The following is a 15,361-nucleotide window of genomic DNA, read 5'->3' as shown; positions in this document are numbered from 1 at the left end:
GTGTTGAACAAACGACTCAAAAGCCAGAAGACTCAACAAGATTAACTAATCATGGCTCCTTTCGGCTCAGACCGTATCCATTGGTTAAGCTCATATGGGACTGTTTGTGTGATGTAAACGAACTACTCAAATTTGAAAACCTGACAGAAAAGGTGAGCTGACATAATCATTGACAAAACACCAGGTAAACAATAAATGATTAATTTCTCTTTTCAAATAGCATTCTAGTTATGACTGGTTTGTTGTGTAATCAACGTTTGGCCTAGTGCACAAAATGAAAGAAGAAAACTAAACTTCCCATCATTCATTTTATATATATATATATATATATATATATATATATATATATATATATATATATATATATATATATATATATATATATATATATATATATATATAATTAATGATGGGAAGTTTAGTGTATGTATGTAGTTATTTTATGTATGTATGTATGTTTCTTGCTTCAGACATTTTAGACATCAACTAAAAACCTTCGTCCAATGTTCCAATGTTTTTTTTTTAAATAATTAAGCAAATATTAGTTTAAATTCTTTTGAGTATATTTTAGATTTTAGTTTCACCATATGCCAAGCAGCATTAGTACATCATTATAGTGTAAAAAACGTGTACAAATGTATTAGATGTCTTGTAATACTGATCCTAGTTCTGTAATTATTTATAGAATGCCCATCTGTTATCTAATAAGTCTATTTTAAACTCATTTTGAAAGTATATCGTTCTAAAGAAGTGCTTTGATATCAGACATCAAAGGGAGTTTGCTTGCGATTCATCACTATATCTAGTATGAATGTCATTTTTTTCCTGTTCACTTTTATATTTTTATAAACCTCATAGCTAAATAGAGAGCTTTGCTCTCATTACAGATGTGGCTGATCAAGAATCTCACAATCTCAAGCCAAGAACAAAACCATTGGTTGGTTTGAACTCTAGCAACCTTTTACCACCCCCACACTCACACACTTACACACACACACACAAGCATAAACACCCACACTTGGCCTGACGGATATAGAATAACAACTTGTCAAATGTGAAAGTTCTGTTTTTCATCTGAATGTCTGAAGATGTTCTGCAGAGTAACAACTTTCTATTCAAAATTTTAGTGTGAACCTGCCAAAACCAATCTTAAAGGATTAGTTTCCCCAAATATGAATATTCTGTCATCATTCAGTTAGTCTCATGTCGGTCAAAAGCTCTATGACTGACTGTTTTCAAAACTTGTAATTAGTCATTCTTTTCTCGTGCTGTCAACTTTAGAAAATTCACATTTTTTATTCTGCAATAATCAAACTCTCAAGAAATCATCAATTAAACAAAGAAAGAAAAATAAAATAATTATTTATAAAAATGTATTCAGTTTTGAGTTATTTTTATTAGTTTTGTGGGTCACACCTTACAATAAGGTTTCATAAGTTTATGTCATTGCTAACATGAACAATACTTGTAGAGCATTTATTAACCATAGTTCAACATTTACTAATGCTTGCTTGTTAACATTGGTTAATGCACTGGGATTTAACATGTACTAACAATGAACAACTGTATTTTCTTTAACTAACGTTAACTAATATGAACAAATACTGTAATGTTCATATTAATAAATGCATTACCTAACATTAAGACAAGCTTATTGTAAAGGGTAACCTTTTTTTCTAAGATGCTTTAGTGTGTAATTTAAGTACTTTTAGAGTTGAAGTACTAAAATTACCTTAAAACATATTAAAAATATAAGATAAATATAACAGATTGTATATTATATAAAGATTACTGTACTGTATCAACCAATTCATTGGAAAGTACTTATTCAATTCAGACTTCTCTCATGCCAAATCCATTTAGTAAGCACATGCCAAAATAAGAGCCAGAGGAGTCAGAGGAAAATAATCTGCAAAACTATATTTTATGACTTCAGAAGACTTGAAATAAAGTGCATATATACCAATTTTATGATGCACTTTTGGAGCTTGATTATCATGAATTTAAATAATAGGCAATATATTCATTAAACGTTTTGTGCTGCAAAATAAAAAAAAAAAATGTATGGTAACATTTTAGAATAATGGTCCATTAGTTAATGTTACTGCACTGTAAAAAATTTCCCTGTAAAAAAACGGTAATCTACTGGCAGCTGTGGTTGCCATTATCATACTGTAAAAATATGGTGCCCTACCGTTTTTTAAATTAACAGCATGATACTGTTTTTGTTAGCAACAGTATTCTGCTGTTGTGGAACTGTAAAAATACAGTGCCCTACCGTTTTAAATTAACAGCATGATACTGTTTTTTTAGCCACAGTAATCTACTGTTATGGAACTGTAAAAATACAGTGCCCTGCCATTTTAAATTAACAGCATGATACTGTTTTGTAAGATACAGCATACCACTGTTATTCTAATGTAAAAATACAGTGCCCTACCTTTTTTTACATTTTATCTACAGCATGCATCTGTTATTTAGAAGCATAAAGCTGTTAAATTACAATCCATATTTAACCATATTATTTCAGATTAAAATGATTAAAAAAGAGAAATAAATCCAAGTTATATTTCACATTTTTATTTTCAAACAACACAAAATAAAATCTGCATTGTGTTTGTGTAAATATTAAGCCAAAGAACAGGCAAAAATTGTAAGTTCTCCAGAAATGTTAAGATCGTATTCAGCATTGTACAACAAGAAGCAACTTACCGAATGTCATAGAAAAAATTAATAAATAGCCACTTTACAATTTAGTCTTGGATATAAAATATAAAAATATATAGCCCTAAAATGAGCTTCAGCAAATAAAGAAAAAAGTCCTCTGTGTTTCAAAAGTAGGGGGGTGCAAGCAAGCTGCATTTTAAATAAAGTCCCATTCAAAGTCCATTAGTTTCTTTAAAATGTTTGAAACCTTGGGGTTTAAAGTCATGGTCTTCTTCTGAACTGTCTTGCCAGTTTTTTTTTTTGATGTCACATTTCCCCTCACAGCCTTGGTTCCCCTCTCTGGATTTATGCCAGCAAAGCATCTGAATAATAAGAATAAAAGATTTTCTGTGAACAAGGTATTTAAAACTGTATGACTTACAAAAATAAATAAACTATCTGCAAAAGTGATTTTCTGTTCTGAAAGTAAATTTTAGTGAATAAGCACATGCATTTTTGCAGCACTAAAATGGTTTTCCCTGAAAAAAGGTTATTATTATATGATGAAGATTAAAGACATGAAAAGGGCATTCAAATGTTAAAATGTTTGATTTTTTAACAACACCAGTAACGTGTGTGTACATAGTTAAAGTCCCTATTTGCTATTATATATGTACAGTTGAAGTCAGAATTATCAGCCCCTTTTTTTGAATTATTTATTTTCATTATTTTCCTAATAATGTTTAACAGAGCAAGGAAATGCTCACAATATCTGATAATATTTTTTTTTTTCAGGAAAAAGTCTTGTTTTATTTTGACTAGAATAAAAATCGTTTTTATTTTTTTAAATATTGATTTTAAGGTCAAAATTACTAGCCCCTTTAAGCTATATAATGTTTAGATATTGCTATATAATGACTTGCCTGATTACCCTAACCAGCCTAGTTAACCTAATTAACCCAGTTAAGCCTTTAAATGTCACTTTAAGCTGTATAGAAGTGTCTTGAAGTATATCTCGTCAAATATTATTTACTGTCATCATGACAAAGAGAAAATAAATCAGTTATTAGATATGAGTTATTAAAACTATTATGTTTAGAAATTTGTTGAAGAAATTCTCTCCGTTAAACAGAAATTGGGGAAAAATATAAACAGGGGGCAAATAATTCAGACTTCAACTGTATATAATATAATATATAATTTTTTCCACAATTTCTGTTTAACAAAGAGAAGATTTGTTCAACATTTCTGAACATACTAGTTTTAAGAACTAATTTGTAAAAATTAATAACTGATTTCTTTTATCTTTTCCATGATGACGGCAGATAATAATTGCCTATGTTTTCTTAAAATACTAGTGTTTAGCTTAAGGTGACATATAAAGGCCTAACTAGGTTAATTAGGTTAATTAAAGTCATTGTATAACGATGGTTTGTTCTGTAAACAATCAAAAATATGTATTGCTTTAGGGAACTAATAATATTGACCTTAATATGTTTAAAAAAAAAAAAAACTTTTATTCTAGCTAAAAATCAGAAAAAAATTCTCCAGAAGAAATAAAATTATCAGAAATTCTGTGAAATATTCTTTGCTCTGTTAAACATAAATATGTAAATATTGAAAAAAGAAAAAAAAAATCAAGGAGGCTAATAATTTAGACCACGCACGCACGCACACATGCACACATGCACACACACACACACCACATATAGTGTTCAGCATAAATTAACAGCCCCTTTAAAAAATTTATATTTGTATAAATTCCTCAGTGAATATAGACAAATATATATTGGTGCATTTAAACAAAACAGTTTTATTAAACAGAGTAATATTTTTTTCCTGTTTATTATTAAAGTTGTGTTTATTTTTTTTCATCAAAATATTCACTGGCGTGTACTAAGTTTATTAGCTCCAATTTTGGCTTTGACTAATCTAATGTTTATGCAAAAATATATAATTGTAAAGCTTTCTATTCAAAATATTAATCTGAAGGACATATTTTTTAAAGGTCATGTTTAAAAAGGCTATTCTGCTCACAAAGGCTGCATTTATTTGATCAAAAATAAAGTAAAAATGTTGAATTTTAAAGTGTTACTACTAGGGATGTAACAGTATCAGAATTTCACTGTACGATAATACCTCGGTATGAATGGCATACTTATTGAACAATTTACAGGAAAAACAAAACTAATGAAAAGACTCGAAAAAAGTGCCAAAAGTGTTTATTTACCTTAGCACTGAACATATCAATGACATACAAATTAGCCATCTATCTGTAAGTTTCGAAACAGGAACTTCAATTTTTAAATTTTAATTACAAAAAACTATTAAACCATATAAAAAAATAAAGTTTCAATTTAGTATTGTTGAAAACTCATCACATTCAACATTTAATCACTCACTCACTTAGATAGAGATGGGTTTTATAAGGAAAATAATCATATAATTATAATCTGGTAAAAGCTGGGGTCTGGGCATGTCCCCTGCAACAGAAAAAAAACCCTCTCATTTGGAACTGAGGTTTCTGGGACAGAGAGATATGATTAGGCCAAGGTTGACAGCAGTGGGTAACACTGTGCATTGTCTTTCCACCACTTGAGAGGACAAGCCATGAGTGAGATAGAGGTCTCTTTGCATTACAAGTCAATGTCTGCATCAATCTAACAAGTGTGCTGTGTTCTGCAGTCCCCATGACTGTTTTTAGTCGTATTCCCCGACTTATATTTCACAACAGTCTGGCAGTGTCTGCATACCTTTTTTTTTGTTGTCTGTCACCTTTTCTCCTTTCTTGTATCTTTTTAGAGAGAAACCGAAATGCTTCCACACATCCGATTTAAAACCCACTTTAGGTTCGATCATTTCCAGCTCTTTTCCTTCCCCGCTACTAGCAGCACACTCCATTTCCGCATTACTGGATCTGTAGCGACAACAGACCGCAAAGGATGATGGCCACGCCTGGGCTGATGGAAATTGCAGTTCCCGCTACCTCCCGTTCGCTTCATTCGCCTAAGCAAACTTTTCTCAGAAATATAGTTTTATTGAGTCATGCGCCTACGGTAATATTGAAAAAAATTACTATTGCGGTATGACGGTATTTACAATTTTGTTACATCCCTAGTTACTACACAATATAAATAATTTAAATTTTTAAAAAAAAATTTCTTTTCTTATTGAACGTAGTTTCACATTTAATTTAGTGTCACATGATCCTTTAGAAATCATTATATTATTGGTACAAAACCACTAATATTGATTCTTATAATGATTAGTGCTAAAAAAAAGCTTCAAAGTATTTTGGAAACTGATACATTCTTTTACGATTGTTTGATTAAAAAAAAAAAATTTACAATTTACATTTTTTTAAAAATCTTTTTTGCATTATAAAAAATGAATTTACTTTTATTCATTCCTTCATTCATTTTCTTTTTGGCTTTTTCCCTTTATTTATCTGGGGTCGCCACAGCGGAATGAACCTCCAACTTATCCATCATATGTCTTACGCAGTGGATGCCCTTCCAGCTGCAACCCATCACTGGGAAACACCCATACACTCTCATTCACACTCATACACTACAGACAATTTTAGCTTACCCAATTCACCTATACTGTATGTCTTTGGACTGTGGGGAAAACCGGAGCACCTGGAGGAGACCCACACGAACATAAGGAGAACATGCAAACTCCACACAGAAATGCTGACCCAGTCGAGGCTTGAACCAGCAACCTTCTTGCTGTGAGGTGACAGCACTACCTACTGAGCCACCACGTTGTCTAATTTACTTTCATGCTTGAACAATTTAGTTGGATGAGTAAAAGTAATTAATTTTCAATGGTACTTAGAAATAGTATTGTATAATGTGTACTGATGTGGTGGCGCAGTAGGTAGTGCTGTCACCTCACAGCAAGAAGGTCACTGGTTCGAGACTTGGCTAGGTCAGTTGACGTTTCTGTGCGGAGTTTGCATGTTCTCCCCGTGTTCGCGTGGGTTTCTTCCTGGTGCTCTGGTTTCCCCCACAAGTCTAAAGATGTGGTACAGGTGAATTGGGTAGGCTATATTGTTTGTAGTGTATGTGTGTGAATGGGTGTGTATGGATATTTCCCAGAGATGGGTTGCAGCTGGAAGGGCATCCACTGCATAAAACATGTGCTGGATAAGTTGGCGGTTCATTAAGCTGTGGCAACCCTGGAATAATAAAGGGACTAAGCCGAAAAGAAAATGAATGAATAATGTGTATTGTATTGTTTCACAAAGTTATGACAACAACAATAAAAGTTTATTTTTAGCAAATGGTTATATTAAGCACCATGATAATTATGTGACACTGAAGACTAGTATTTTTAATGATGATCAAAATTTAACTTTAAAATACAAGAATCACATTTTAAACTAAATACGATAAAATACCAGTACATGATTTAATTAGTTTATGATAAATATATACTATTTAACTGACATTTCACTATATCACAGTTTTTGCTGTATTTGTCCTTGTTTATTACAGTATTGTTTAGCCTTTGTGAGCACAAGAAGCTTATTATACGACATATATATATATATATATATATATATATATATATATATATATATATATATATATATATATATATATATATATTTTTTTTTTTTTTTTTTTTTTTTTTTTTTTTTTTTTTTGATTCCAATGATTCCAAACTTTTCACTTGTAGTGTATACACACAAACACACATGCGACAAGTTGGACATAACAATATTCTATTCCATGAAGTCCTCATGCTAAATTAAACAAAAAATATGTAAGTGCAAACATATTACCTTTGAAGGAATTCCAGTGTGCATGCTCACCCTCACAGATTACTCTGCCTTCCATGCTGATCATCCATTGTTTTATCCACTGGCCCAAAGTATCATCTGAACCTTTAATAAATTGGTTGATTAAAGTATTATTTAGGAATTATTCTGGAGATTAATTCTGTTATTTATCATTTGTTTTGAAAGGCTTGGTGTAGAAAGGGCCATGATAAAATTATGCAAGACGTGATAAAGCCATACAATATAATTTTTCAAAATTAAAATAAATATTTAAATAACTATAATAAGCAACTACATGAAATCAAACCAGGTAATCTGAGATTCAAAGATAATGAAAAGTGACAGAATGTCTTAAGCATTTGTTAAAACATTGACAATAGTATGTCAATAGTAATACTAAAGGATAACTAGGCTTCTAAAAGGCAAGTTTATTTCTTTGGGTATCAGATCAAAACAAATACATACATTTCTAACTAAATGAGACTTTGCTTTAATAAATTAAAAATGAATTAATCTATTTCGTCAAATACAAACCAGCAAAGTCTATAGCGGGACACAAATTAGATTTTTTCCCTATCTTAATCACAAAATACTTACCAGGCAGAATCAAATGAGGAGTCACTGGCAGGTTACCCATCTTTTCAAGATTAGCAGTGGTGGCAGACATCTATTGGTCAAAAATGAATTGTAAAGAATTTTCATTATAATAGCAGTTACTTCTTACTCACAAAAAAGATTAAAAGCTCTGCCACTTTAGGTAACGTTACCAAGCATAAAATCTGATCGTAACTCTAGTCAATTTCTATATAAACCAACTGCAATAACGTAAAAATAACAAAGGTCTCACTCGATCTTAAAATGTTATTTTTAGAAGCACCGGAGTTGCAAATGAAAAGTGTCTGTAATAAAATGGACCAAATATGCAAGTTACACATGTAACCACATGAAGAAAAAAAAAGATTCTGTACAATCTTCACTCAAAGTTCATGTAAAATCTAGGTTTAACATTCTTACCTGTGTGTGATGTGAAAATGAGTCCTCCAGCTAACGTTAGCTTGCTAAATTAGGCTATAGTTACCCCCTTTCTCTTCTCAAGACATTCACACGGTCGGATCCTGCAATTAAATAAACAGGTGCTTTGGTTATGTGTTGATTGGATGTTTATGGTATGATATTTAAATTTAATAAGTAATTTAAAGATAGTACGTTTACAGATATAGCTTCTTACCTCGTCGAAAATATCCAAATTATCCAATTATCCTTTCTTGTTAAGTACCTTGGAGTTTCAAACAGAGGCACGCAGTTCAAATCTGTCATAAAATGCAGGGCAATGTACCAGTTCATGTAACCACAAATTATAACGTTCAATTTTTGCACTGTTCCTAAAAGTTCAGGTAAAATATCCATCCAGGCTCCAGGAGATGTGAGGACTAACGTTACCGAGTCCTTATGCTAATCTTGCTTTTCAAATTTACACAGTCATATCATTGTTGCAGTTGTGTGTTTATTGGATGTTTACATGTGATTTTAAAAACTAACAGATATTTTACAGATAGTTAGTCACATATGGAGCTGCAAACTTACCTCATGTAGATAATCCAAAATGGTGTCTTGTGTACACAGAAAAAAATATGGTATAAAACCGTTAAATTACAGTGCCCTTACTGTTGTTGCTCAACCACTCAAACTGAAGTGAGCAAGTCTTCCCATGATGCATTGTAAAAAACGGCAACTTGCTGTTTTTACATTAAAACAGTATTTTGCTGTTGATTTTCACCGTAAATTTACAGGAATTTTTTACAGTGTGTATCTACTAACATTAACCAAGTATTATTAATCTGTAAAGCATTTATTAACCATAGTTCAACATTAACTAATGCATTGTTAACATCCAAAGTTGTGTTTGTTAACATTAGTTAATGCAGTGAGTTAACATGAACTAACGTTATTTAACTAAGAACATTAACAAGCTTTTACATAGTTGAATAAATATCGTAATAAATCTATTACAAATTGCTTGTTCATGTTAGTAAATACATTAACAAACATTAACTAATAGACCATTGTTTTAAAGTGTTCCAATAATTATACACAGTTGAAGTCAGAATTATAGCCCTAATTTCTTTTTCTTTTTCAAATATTTCCCAAATTATGTTTAACAGAGCCAGGAATTTTTCACAGTATGTCTGATAATATATTTTCTTCTGGAGAAAGTCTTATTTGTTTTATTTCAGTTAGAATAAAAGCAGTTTTAAATATTAAAAAAAAACATTTTAGGTCAAAATTATTAGCCCCTTTAAGCAATTTTTTTTACCTTAACCTGCCTTATTAACCTAAATAACCTACTTAAGCCTTTAAATGTCACTTTAAGCTGTATAGAAGTGTCTTGAAAAATATCTAGTCAAATATTATTTACTGTCATCATGGCAAAGATAAAGAAATCAGTAGAAATGAGTTACTAAAACTAGAGAGTGTAGGTGAAAGTGTACGTCCTGTGTGCTTCTCATAGGGGGGGAAGTGTTACCTGTCCCGTAGGTAACCTGAGCTGTTGTTAGTATCTGTGTGGTGTCTGTGTTGTGAATGGCGGTTATCCTACTCCCCGAGGCTCAGCGATTGACGTAATCGCAGCGTTTGGCTTTTACTGCACCGTTGGCTGGCCTCTGAGTTTTCGGCTGGGTTTACGTCTTTGTGCCTCTGTCGGGGCTTGTCTAGTACCTTAGTGAGCCAATATAAGGATGTCATTTGGCACGGTGTTGCGCTGCAGCGACCGCAAAGTCAATTAATCTCCTCCGAAATGAGTCATCAAGCGTGGCCGACTGTTGTGCATTCGACTGGTTGAAGGGGCCTGTTTTGATTTTACACCAGTCCTTACTGTTATGACTCATGCTTTCGGCAGCGTGCGGGATTTGACATGTCGTCTGATATTGCGCTGTACTTTCAGCTAGAACAATAAAATCTCTTATTTTGCCGTTTCTCATGCAGCTGTTTTGCTGTATATGATGTAGTTTTTTTCCAATGTACCGCATGCATTCTTTTTCTAAGATAAAAATTAAAACTAAATTTACAATATTGCACAATTTAGCTAACCAGATATCCATTTGACCTTATAGAAGCTAATAAGACAAGTGCTTTTGGTTTTCCAGAATACAGCGAGTTGCTTTTGCAGCTCTTTAACAATAGTTTTTTAATTGTGGAGCATACAGAACTTGAATTTTTTTCCAACATAATCCATAAAAATAGGGGAGAGAGAAAACACTTTTTGGTTTTGACCCAATAATAAACAAAATAATGCACTTAGACAAACCATATGTTTTACCAACAACACACAAGCCTGTCCTGCAAATGAGCACTGGTTGTATGGTCCCCGGATCTATATTGTCTGTGCAGTATTGCCAAATATGCCAGGAGTAAAAATTTTACTATTTACCCCAAATGCAGGGCAAGTTGTAACAGAAAGAGGGTTAGTTGTAACACGTGCTCAAAAAGTTAGATTTCACAAAATTAATTTAAATTCAGTTTATTTTAAATAGTAGCTATATTTCCTCAGTAGCTATTTTTGCTATTCTATCACAATAAGTTTATTTATTTATTTATTTATCTATTGGATAAACACATTTGCATTATTATCCATTATTATGCAATGCATTTATCTGCAATATTAGCAATAAAAAAATCTATTTAAAAATCATTTCTATAAAAACATTTTTTATATAAAAAGTTCCCAACATTACTCTCAAAATTCAAAAATATATTGTTGGTTTAATTGGTTTTTTGCACCACTGTTTTGAACAGTATACACTAGCAATGCTGGGTTCCACACAATTCTCCTTGTTCAAACACAAGTTAATTATGGTGACTTAATTGCTTTTAGAAATTTTAATGGATTGAACATACAACAATTAAGTTGTTCCAAACAACACACAAGTTGTGATGATTCAGCTTAGTTTAATAAAGTAATTGAACAAGCAGATCTGAAGCTTGATCTTTCTTCTTTCTTGATCTTAGCTTCACCTTTATTTAAACCCATTTAAACCAGCTAATGAGGTATTTAGCATTTCTTTAATATAAAAATAGCGTCATCATGGTTTCCGCTACATGGATTCTTCCATGGTGGGCGCAACACCAAAATTTATTTCCAAGGCTACATTACAACTGCTCATTAAAACCTTCAGTTGTTGCTGTTTTTTATTTTATAGCGAGTTATAATTGCACCAAAACGTATTAAAATATAAGTGAATTATAACTAAGCGAACTTTTCTATAACCATAGTAGTGCTGTGCATTATTTGTTTAACCCTTAAGGTTACATGCTGAATGGCTGACTAACAGGGCTGTGCGATGCATGAGCTTTCAGTTATGATGAACACAGTTTCTCATTATACTTTTTTTTATAGATAAAGGTCTATGGTTTTGCATACTATAACTTTACCTTGCTGGGGTTTATAGCTGTTTCATTTTACTTCAGGACGCATCAATGCTGTTCTGTAGGTCTATTGGAGACATTCATAAATATTCCTGGCAAATCTAATAAATGTTGGAGACATACTCGTTACATGAACGCGCTAAATCACATTTCAGCAATGTTTATTTGAGAGCGCACAAGAAAATCTGTGCATGAACAGCATATATTTTTGCGGGCGCGCAAAAAGTTTTGTGCACAAGCAAAGAGATTTGCATGCTCGTATTACATGAATGCGATCTCTACTTGTAATACTGCACTCAATGAAAATTCCAACAGGTAGTTGGAAGATCTGTATAAAAGGCCTGCTGCTACAGCTGGAAGAAATCCTAAAGGAAACTATGTTAATGTATAATGTATGCTAGTAACATGAACTAAAAGCAAAGAAACAAAAATGATGCATGAAATTCTCTCTAGTTTTCAAGCTAAGCGACTAGGTCAGTATTTCATTGGCTTGGCAATAAGGGAGGACAAGTAAGTTTTAAAGATAAGGAATCTCAATTTGAACCAGAAATGCTTGCTTCATACATGATATGAATTGCATCATGCTATTCCTAAATGGATGATCCAATTATAAAGCTAACATCAATGCTGAATAAGTTGCTTTAAATAAACTGTAGAACTCATACACTGCTGTGCTCGCTTTTTTGTTTGTTTTGGATTTTACAAAAGGCATATCTTTATGGTTAAGAAAGACCATCACCTTTATTTTGCCTGTAAGCTTAATAGAAATCTTTTCCTATGGATGAATGGGAAAATTAAGAATTTTAACACCAATGAGCCACATGATCACACCAGCAGTGGTTCTCAGAAAGGGAAAAATAGAAGAGCAATAGAAACTCAAGTTGGTAAGTAAGCTAACAATAGCCAGCAATCAAACATCACTCCTCAACTTGCAAGAAAATCTAAAAGAGCATCACAGGAATCAGCAAAAGGCTTTATTCTTCTGCTCTATAAAAATATTCATTGAGCAATATTTAATAGTGCTTTTTACTACATACTTTACCTTTAGGGAATTTGAACTGAGCCACAGCTTTTTTCCCCAGTTCAGAATAAATGCACTCATTCTGATCCAACAGGATGTCACATAAATTATTTATGTCTTGCCAAAACAATTAATATTAAGCCTAGGGATCAAAGTCCTTGTACAATTAGAGAATTAAATTTTTTTTTGCTAGGCTTTTTAAGTGTGTCAGAATTGTATTTATATATATATATATATATATATATATATATATATATATATATATATATATATATATATATATATATATATATATATATATATATATATATATATATATATATATATATATTTTTTTTTTTTTTATAAAATACTGAATAAATTCACCAGGACATTACAACAGGCAAATGGAGACAAATGAGCACATCAAAAAAAAAAAACTAAATATACTGATATATAATATCAGATATATGAGATAAAATATCATTTTTATATAAATTTTTAGAAGTTGACTTATTTAACTTAATTTTAAACTATTGTAACCTTTGTTTTTTATGACTTTGACAAACCTTTTTTTCTGCGTCATATTTTATTTCGTTTAGCAGACACTTTTATCTATCTATCTATCTATCTATCTATCTATCTATCTATCTATCTATCTATCTATCTATCTATCTATCTATCTATCTATCTATCTATCTATCTATTTATCTATCTGTCTGTCTGTCTGTCTGTCTGTCTGTCTGTCTGTCTGTCTGTCTCTCTAGATGGAAGGATGTCATGACAAGTCAAGTTAGAAGAAGAAATGTTTCAGTATCAAAAAATCTGCAAATTATAATGATTTCCAAAGAATCTTGTGAGACTGACAATGGGAAAATTATGCTGAAAATGCATCTTTGCCATTTTAAAAACAACATTCTAAAGCATGTTGAAAAAAGAGAACCGCTGGAAGATGTGCTTCCTTCCATATATCTACATATGCATACATATACTATACATGTCAGTACTTGTCCTATCTTTTCAGGAGCTTCAGAGAAATTCACTCCGCAAGCGCTCTATTTGAGCCTTACACATGACAATGTGTTGAAGTGGTAATTGCAGAGGAAAGTTTTGGTTAAAGCCACATTGGGGGCATTTTCTTTCACATGTAGGTTAGTTAGTTCAAAATGCAAAGTCTACGTTATATCTCGCTTGTTCTCCCTATCAGTCTACCTGTTTGTTTGTCTACTAGAGCACTGGTGGGAATCAGAGTCCCGTGACTTTGATGGTGTGCCTTAAATCACTCAGTCACTCAATCTAGAGGGGCCCCTGGGAGAAAAGACCACAGGGAAAGGTCACCAAGTGCAGGAATTCCTCTTGAACTCCTTGGCTCTTTTCTGATGTGTACATTCAGTCCTTGTGAATGTCTCTTGTGCAACAGGCAATGCAATAAATGACTGGAGTTTTCTAAACCTTCAATAAAAAAGCAAATGATAAAAGGGTTAAGTTAGGGTTAGGATTGGGGTTATCCATTTAAACTCGGGAGATTGTTTTCATTATTATTATTATTATTATTATTATTATTATTTTGCTCTGGCACCATTAGAATAAGTTTTATAGTATTAATTTAAAAGTGAAAGTTCACCCAAAAATAAAAATGTAAAAGTCTTGTAAAGTGAAATAAGTGTCGTGTGCAAGAAACTGAACGTTGCTGTACAATATTCACTTTATATTACCTCATCCCTAAGAGCTGTGGGGTATTATTTTGCCTTGTCTTTATATTTTATTTTTACTTTCCATTAAAATATCTGACCCTCTGGTACACGGCAAAAAATTAAGGTTTAGTTTATTGTCTTGTTTTCTATTACAAAAATCAAACCTCTTCTAAATCAAGTTAATGATTGGAGAAGAAAAACTGCATTAAGTACAAATATTATGTCTTATTTAGTTATGTATTCTTTTTCAAGTAAATTTTGATTGATTGATTGATTGACTGACTGACTGACTGACTGACTGACTGACTGACTGACTGACTGATTAATTGATTGATTGATTGATTGATTGAAAATGCATCGCTGTTTTATGCTTAACAAAAAAAGAAATCTGATTGCGTGGTCAGAAAATGTTCTTGCGTTTCCTTTAAATATATTTAGTAATATTTTTCAGATATTTTTTCTTGTTTATTTATTCATTTTCCTTCGCCCTAGTCCCTTTATCAATCAGGGGGCACCACAGCGGAATGAACCACCAACTTATTTAGCATATGTTTTACACAGTGAATGCCCATCCAGCTGCAGCCCAGTACTGGGAAACATCCATACACACTCATACACTACAGCCAAGTTTATTGAATTCACCTATAGTGCATGTCTATGGACTGCAGAAAACTGGAGCACACAGAGAAAACTTGGAGAGAACATGCAAACTCCACAAAGAAATGCCAACTGACCCAGCTGGCATTCGAACAAGGGACGCTCTTGCTGTAAGGTGACAGTGCTAAACACTGAGCCACCGTGACGCACTAT

At 32.1% G+C, this 15,361-nt stretch overlaps 1 long non-coding RNA gene across 1 annotated transcript; it reads right to left on the bottom strand.

The window, feature by feature from the left end:
- Positions 1 to 2,564: 2,564 nt before the first annotated feature.
- On the bottom strand, positions 2,565 to 9,235 carry LOC101886561 (uncharacterized). The gene is made up of 6 exons (NR_170098.1): positions 9,020 to 9,235; positions 8,664 to 8,745; positions 8,450 to 8,550; positions 8,033 to 8,102; positions 7,439 to 7,540; positions 2,565 to 3,029 (listed from the first exon to the last, which is right to left on the bottom strand). It is a non-coding gene; the product is annotated as an uncharacterized lncRNA (long non-coding RNA).
- Between the last annotated feature and the right edge of the window lie 6,126 nt (positions 9,236 to 15,361).

Source organism: Danio rerio, chromosome 20, assembly GCF_049306965.1.
Source record: "Danio rerio strain Tuebingen ecotype United States chromosome 20, GRCz12tu, whole genome shotgun sequence".
Lineage (NCBI taxonomy): Eukaryota > Metazoa > Chordata > Actinopteri > Cypriniformes > Danionidae > Danio > Danio rerio.
This window is presented reverse-complemented; position numbering and strand designations above follow the sequence as displayed.